The sequence below is a fragment of the Adiantum capillus-veneris genome, chromosome 2 (genome assembly GCF_014529385.1).
Source record: "Adiantum capillus-veneris isolate H3 chromosome 2, ASM1452938v2, whole genome shotgun sequence".
Taxonomy (NCBI): domain Eukaryota; kingdom Viridiplantae; phylum Streptophyta; class Polypodiopsida; order Polypodiales; family Pteridaceae; genus Adiantum; species Adiantum capillus-veneris.
Genome location: NC_140932.1, coordinates 55,138,818 through 55,146,979, shown reverse-complemented (window position 1 = coordinate 55,146,979; position 8,162 = coordinate 55,138,818).

The following is an 8,162-nucleotide window of genomic DNA, read 5'->3' as shown; positions in this document are numbered from 1 at the left end:
AAAGCTCAAGGATTCTAGATCGGGACATAAAAGAGATTACTAAACAAAATAAGGTTGTCTTCAGTAAAGGTGAAGGGGATCAGATGCAGATCCTAAACTATGATGAATTTTGGGAGCATATTTCTGCAAGAAGTAAAGCCAAAGAGAATGCTAAGCTGGAAGTAGCAGATTCAATTTCAGAGGAGCTTATTTTGAGCAACGAAGACAAGGTAAACGATGAAATTAATGCTGGAACAGATTTATATGAATCTTTTTCAAAGATTGCTTGCATGGACACTACCTCTAAGAATGATTCCGTTGAAGACATAGACTGTGCATCAAGCGGTTCGCAAGCTGTTGACCTTGACATGGGGTTATTCTGAAGAAGTTCATCAAGGAGATGCACCTCTACAGGATATTTCTAAACCTATCAGCACTATAGGCGAGCAGGACAACATGTTTGATGCAGATGAGTGCATAAATAAAGCTATTGTATACACAATAGCTGATGAAGTGACTAAAATTGTGGACCCAGCACAGGATGAGCCTAAGGATGTCAATGAACCTATGATTGCTACTAACAATATTCTTGCAGACGATGCTATCAAAGAAGAGGATGCTATATTCGATGAATTTTTTTCTAGATCTGAAGGAGATGTTTATGACAGTATATAAGAGCTTTCTGATGCATATACCTCTTCAGAGGGGGTGCCAGATGAGACTTTACAGCTCTATAATGTATTGCTAAGTAACATGGATGCAAATGAGGAAGCAGAGGATGATATCGAGGAGTATGAAGATTGCTTGGATCATATTGATTGTGAACAGGTTATCGACAGGGATTTTACATCTATGCTTATAGATGGACTGCATGAGGAGATAACTCCTACAATTTTGATGAACGTTGAGACTTCCAAGGGTGATTTTCCTGAGGATATTATGGATGAATATCTACAAGATGAAGCTATTTTTCATGATCAAGCTGAAATCCCAACAAGTGAAAATTCGTCTGATGATACAGGTCGAGAGACTCCCAAGGTTTTTCGTGATGGCTATGAAGCTAGAGGATGTGATGATGCTAAATCATCCTTGATACTGCAAAAGGTGCACAGGGTTTTTCATTTTCTTGCGCAATGTGCCAAATGTAGCTGGATCCGGGTGCTATTCCTATTGATGCTTATGTCAGTGATGTCTTGGCTTCCAGTAAAAGGGAGTCAGACTTCTTTAATGCTTTCTGGTAACGAGCTTAAGTTGCCAACAGTTTACAGTATGTGGGTGCTACACTATGCTTCAGGAGAAGCTCTAGTATATTCCGGAGCCCATCAATGCTATGTGATCTCAATGGTGTTTGATCCAGGAGATTCTAAGGATATTCATAAGCAGATTCAATACGGATGGATACTGATCAGTATGCATAGTAATTGCGTGCTATTTGCACCAAGGGTAGCATATTTGAACCAGAAATGCTTGATGTTGATTGATACAGGAAATGTATGCTCATGTGGAAATTTTGATGCTCCAGTGTGTGGACAATTCCTTATTATCCCATTTGATCCTGGGGGTTACTAAAGTGCAGATTGCAGATAGAGAGGATACCAGATGCCTGATATAGCAGGCTACATGATGCAAGGTTTTGTTTTCTAGATTATGCTAAGTTAGAAGAGTGTTTGGTTATGCATTCAATAAGGGAACATGGATGGCTTCCAGCTAACTTCTTTGGATATTGATGAAGTATCTTCACATGTTTTGAGTTGGTTCTGCTAATAGAACTTAAAGTAAAGGACTTGACGGCCATTCCGTGTGCAGACAGAGTAAGGCATACTTGAGCTTGACAGGGTTCCTTAAAGAGAGCTTAATGGTCAAGCCGTGTGCATCATTAACTGCAGCACTTGAATCTGGCGGGGTTCACTAAACAAGTTACCCATGATTGAATGCTTTGAAGATATGATAGATATAGTTCAAAGATTTTTGATGGAGAGCTACCTAATGATTAAGCTAGAACATTGATGATAGGGTATAAGCCTTATTTTTTTTTTCATAGGTTTGCTAGTAATGTGAGTCTGATGATGGAAAGAACTTAAGGTACCTTTAGCAGATACAGATTGAAGTGCAGTTGGCACAGACCGGAGGTTGTGCAGGTTCAGAGGGGGTGGATGTCGTGCAGCTCCACTTCCATGAAGATAAAAAGAGCAGAGAAATGCAAGCTAAGCTTATTTAAAGCCTACAAATTTAATGGTCAGTGATCAGGGGTTGTTAACAAGCCAAGTTTAATGATTAATGTATGCGAGATGCGGCTTAAAAGGGCCAATAGATGCCTCAATGATGCCAAAAATGAGCACGCTTGAAGTGACCACAAATGAGAGATATTGATCTAGAACTGCAGTGCTTGAAGTACTCTATTGGCCTATCTTTACGACTCGTCGATAGGAGCTACAGTAAAGAAGTTATGGCAGTTTAAAGTTCAAGTCGATTGCAGATCTGTACCGGATTGGGCAACTGCAGTTGAGGTGACAGAAATGAAATGAATGCACGGACCTAAAGTGCTCACTTTGTGGAGCGCGTCGGTCTTTTCATATCAGTGATCGAAGTTCCGATTGCCAAGATATTAGCCTTTAAAGATTCGCTGGGGGCCGGCTCCGTACCAGTTTGATCCGCTCGATCTGTGTGCCATTTTGGAATTTTGAGATGCATCTAGGGTTTCAAATGCAGTAGAATAAGTGCTTGAGGTAGCAATGCTTTGGTTGAGATGTATGCCGGATGTGATGCACTTCAAAGAGCACAATAACTGCTTGAGTGCATTTTTTTTTCTGGGTTGTCTCTTGATGTTCAAGACCTCGACGGACAATGGGTCTTATGATGAGATTGCTCAACATCGGCTACTGGAGAAATTTGTTGTGCCTTGCAAAATATTGGTCGATGTTTACGCCAAATGTGGTGCCTTTACGAAAGCATGCCTTGCTTGATAAGCATGCTTAATGTGGTGCTATTACGAAAGCACAAAAAGCTCCTGACGAGCTCATTGTTCGCAATGTCGTCTCATGGAGTGTGTTGATTGGCTGGCATGTATGCCAAATGTGGTACCCTTATAAGGGCTATGGCCGGCATGTTTGCCCAAATGTGATGCCTTTATAAAGCCGAGGCCACCCAAATTAAGTTGGCTGCCCACAGGATGCTGCCCATAAGGGCTTAAGGTTATTGTTGTGTGTGAAGGGGGGGAAATGAAGGGCATGGCGACGCTACAGGCAACGAACAGCGACGAGGGTGGGGAGTATCTTGCTCGTGTTGGCCATAGTGGTGCTCGGGAGACAACGAGCAAGAGACGAGAATTTCATATCATGCCAGGGTGCCCAGTTCATCCCCACTCTCATCGAATTCCGCGTCTCTCCATCTACCGCCTTGCCACGTCATCATGCCATTTCCCACGTCCCTAGTAATGATGGCGCCGTCATTGCTTAGGGAGGGCTAATAATAGAAAAAAATAGGAGGGCTATCAACGAGGGAGAGGAGGGGAGTTTTAGGGCTGCAACGAGGAAGAAGATAGGGATTCGAAGGGAAAGAAGAAGAGGGGAAGGAAGCTCTCTATCCTCTCTCTCTCGACCTCGGCTTACGGAGGCAAAGCTCCTTGGCTAACAGGAGAACGAGAAGAGGGGAGAAGCTCAAAGGCAGCAGGAAGAAGGAGGGTAAGCAAGAGAGGGTTCTCTATCTCTCTCTCGACCATGGTGAAATAGAGGAGCCGGGAGGGTTAATCTCTCTCTCTCTCTCTCTCTCTCTCTCTCTCTCTCTCTCTCTCTCTCTCTCTCTCTCTCTCTCTTGCTCTCTCTCTCTCTCTCTCTCTCTCTCTCTCTCTCTCTCTCTCTCTCTCTCTCTCTCTCTCTCTCTCTCTCTCTCTCTCTCTCTCTCTCTCTCTCTCTCCTGTGGAGAGCAAGCTCGAGGCTTGAAGCCGGTGAAGCACTCAGAAAGGGAAAGGATGCTTGGTGTGAAGCTGGTGAAGCACTTAGCAAGGGAAAGGATGCTTGGCAAGAGCAGATAGGCAGATCTCGGCAAGGGAAAGAATGAAGTTTGGCAAGAGCAGATAAGAAGATTTCGGCAAGGGAAAGATAAGGCGAGTAAAGTTTGGCAAGAGCAGGTAAGGCAGATCTCGGCAAGGGAAAGAATGAAGTTTGGCAAGAGCAGATAAGAAGATTTCGGCAAGGGAAAGATAAGGCGAGTGAAGTTTACCGGATATGTACGTCGTAATCAGCTTCAAATGGCTCTAATGGCAGGCATAAGTGATAAATTTACAGTCGTAATTTAATTTGAGAGCATTAAACTCTCCTAACACCATCAGTGCCGTTAACGGCAAACATTTGTAATCAAATTTTACTTCAGATAATCATTAGCAGCTTAAAACATTCCGATTGTCAAATTTTTAGCATTTAAGGTGTTTTCAGAGTCTTTTGCTTTGTGTTTGGCATCTAGTCTCTCGCACCTCCCACAGCCAGAGGCCCGGCGCCTGCCCGGCTCACGTTTCAAACACATATCCCCCGACAACGTCTCTCACGGCGCTTGCTACCTTGAGGCGAGCATGTTGATGTGTGTTGCTAGAAGAAGTTTGTCGAGATGGTGTTCTTGTGAAGCAGGAGTGGAATGGATTGGTGTAGGACCCTGTGATTCGATGGGAGTGGGACCCTATGATGCGATGGGAGTGGGACCCTGCGATGGAAGGGGAGTAGGACGATAAGAAGGGGCCGTAGAGTGAGGTGCCATCGATGCAAGGCTCTGTAGGTAAGGAGTACCTCTGTGACTCCCCCATGTTGTGGTATGTGGAGAAAGGCCGTAGGTCGCAAGCAGTTGTGGAGTGTAGTAGCCAAACAAATCCTTTGCTGAACAGAGGTACTGATCTCGTAAAGAGATAGCCTGCTATAAGTCTGGATCTACAACCGATGGAGAACCCTGAGTAGAGTAGGTGTAGGATGGCCATGCCTGCAAATAACAAAAATAACCTACGACACTCATGGTTTAGGATTAACTAGCCGGAAACAATCTTTATTTCTTTGCTTGTTCTCACCACCTCAAAACTTCGGGTCCACTAGAGGCGATGTCCACCCCGGGTGGGAGCCCACCTAGGACGTGAACCAACCAAAAGAAGATCCAGATGGCTGCTCCCCACCAGGTGGTCTCTCATCTGACATCTACATTACAAAGAGCAAGATGAGATTTAGCGTTCTCCCTACTCACTCATCTATAAATACGTACACAAGTATATTAGCACACAAACACGTAGATACATATACATACTAGTAAAGCTAAGTAGAGGCTAGTAGTGCCAAAGATCAAGTGTACCTCTTTAGATATCATCACAATCTTAACCGTGGTAAAACCAAAGGTACATTGTGGTAATCCATGCATGAGTGGATCATTGCTCGCAATGCCATGATTAAAAAAGGACTATACCTAAGAGGAAGGGTCTAACCTTCGAGTGCTATGCTCCCGTAATTAGTGCCTACATACATGCATAAACAAATATATATGTACACACAAATATATATACATATAAATAATGTAGCCATTCTTTTGTGTTGTGTGCAGTGCAAAAGTGCTCTTGCTTCTGTAGAGTGCTATGAAGAAGAGCTTCTTTATTGTGCTTCTTGTACATCATCTCTTCATAGCAACTCCTTGTTCGAGGGATTACTTTGCCTCCATTCTGCACGTATGTCTGCCTCCATTTCTCCCTCTCTCTCTCTCTCTACGTCTCTCTGTATTTCTCCCTCTCTTTCTCTCTCTCTATTTATCACTCTCTTTCTCTCTATCTCTATCTCTCTCTCCTCTCCCTTTCTCTCTATCTCTCCCTCTCTATCTCTCTCTACCTCTCCCTCTCTCTCTCTCTCTCTCTCTCTCTCTCTCTCTCTCTCTCTCTCTCCCTCTCTCTCTCTCTCTCTCTCTCTCTCTCTCTCTCTCTCTCTACCTCTCTCCCTCTTTCCTCTCTCTTTTCTCTCTCTCTCTCTCTCTCTCTCTCTCTCTCTCTCTCTCCCTCTTTCCTCTCTCTTTCTCTCTCTCTCTCTCTCTCTCTCTCTCTCTATCTATCTCTCTCTCTCTCTCTCTCTCTCTCTCTCTCTCTCTCTCTGTCTCTCTCTGTCTCTATTTCTCCCTCTCTCTCTCTCTCTCTCTCTCTCTCTCTCTCTCTCTCTCTCTCTCTCTCTATTTTCCCTCTTTCTCTATCTCTCCCTCTACCTCTCTCTATCTCTTTCCTTCTATCTCTCCCTCTACCTCTCTCTATCTTTCCCTCTCCCTCTACCTCTCTCTCTATTTTCTCTCTTTGTGTTCGCAGGCACTTTGGTCAAGCAGCATACATGAGGCCACAAGATGTAGCCTCTGACAGCTCGGAGGATGATCATGCAGACCACATTCCCAACAAGGCAATGTTTGAGCCTGAGATCAATGAAATGATCGAGACGATCATGGATTCAGAAAGTCTTATCTATGAGGATATGAAAGTGAAGCCGATAAGCCATTGTATGATGGAGCACGTGTGTCTAGATTGAAGGCGTTTCTGGTTCTTCTCAACATGCACGAAAAGTTTGGATGGAGTGACAGTAGCGTCACAACGCTTTTCAGGTGATCTATTACATTGTGTTTACTTCAGTAAAAAACTCTAGATGTATAATGATCTGATACATTACTTACACAAGTGTACCACATTTTTTTCGTTGTATAGATTGCTCAAAGAGCACATACTGCCACCTGATAATGTGATGTCAGATTCCAGAGAGGAAGGAAAGAAGATTTTGTGAAACTTGGGGATGGATTACAATTCGATTCACCCTTGTGCTAACGACTGCATTCTTTTTAGAGGGGAATACATTGAGATGGAGAAATGTCTGAAATGTGATTCCGGGAGATGGAGAAATGTCTGAAATGTGATTCCGGGAGATATCAAGTAGATCTCCACGTACAAAACATTCCACAAAAGGTTTTGCGACATTTTTCTCTCCTTCCTCGCATCAGGTATTTCTTCGAATGTAAGTCCATGGCTGCCCTAGCATCATGGCACAATGAGCATAGATCTTTAGATGGTGTGCTACAGATTCTTACAGATTGTGCGATGTGGAAACATATAGACGATACATGGCTGGACTTTGCCAGGGAAGCTTGAAATTTGCGCATAGACGTGGCTATGGATGACATAAATCCATTTTTTTAGAGATCAACATCTTATAGTATATGGTCCATTGTCATCGTCAATTACAACATTCCCCCTGTGGTTGACTACCAAGAAGGGGCACTTGTTTCTAAGCTTGATTGTGCCGGAGCGGTATAAAGTGAAGAATATGTATGTGTATCTTCGTCCACTATTGGAAGAGCTACAACAATTGTGGATTGACATAGAAGTGGTGTATTTGAGCCGACACATAGGTCGACCGAATGCTTTGATGAGAGGCATTCTAATGTAGACCATGCATGACTATCTCGGACTACTAGAATGCTCAGATGATTTACACTCAAACTCAGAAACTGCAAATCTTGGTTTTTCTCAAGCTTATCGATTGTCATGTGTATACATGCAAGGCTTCAAACAAGTGGATGTAGATCATGTGTCATGTGGACCTATACTTAATGCACATTGGGAGCCCTCGCTAAAGAAGCAAATCTATGAAGGTCATCAAGCGTATCTTCTAGAGAATCATGAGTTACGTGATGGTTTTTGGGAAGAGAGACACCAAGGATGTCTGCACAAGAATGGTTAGAGCAGAAGAAGATGTGTGATGACGGTTTGTCCCCAGGTATGAAGAGACTCTCTCTATGGTACGAGTTACCATATTGACCAAGACTCATGATCAATCACTTGCTCGATCCAGTGCACACATATTCAAGAATGTGGGTAATCTGCTGTGGGACCATCTAGTTGGAAAAAAAGGGGAGCGAGGGTTGACCTTCAAAATGTGGATTGTATCGAGCAATATTGGCCGCAGACAGCACCCGATGGATCAATAAAACTCCCTAAAGCACCATGAGTTTTAACAAGAGCCCAAGAACGCAAAGTAAAAGAGACCATTCGATCTGTGCGGACCCCCACTCACATAATGCGCTCACTCCGATCATGTTTCACTAAAAAAGGGAAGCTTACCGGTTTGAAGTCACACGACTAGCATAAAATGTGTCAGGTATGCTTGAAGTGGAATATATCATAGTGGGAATTGTGTAAC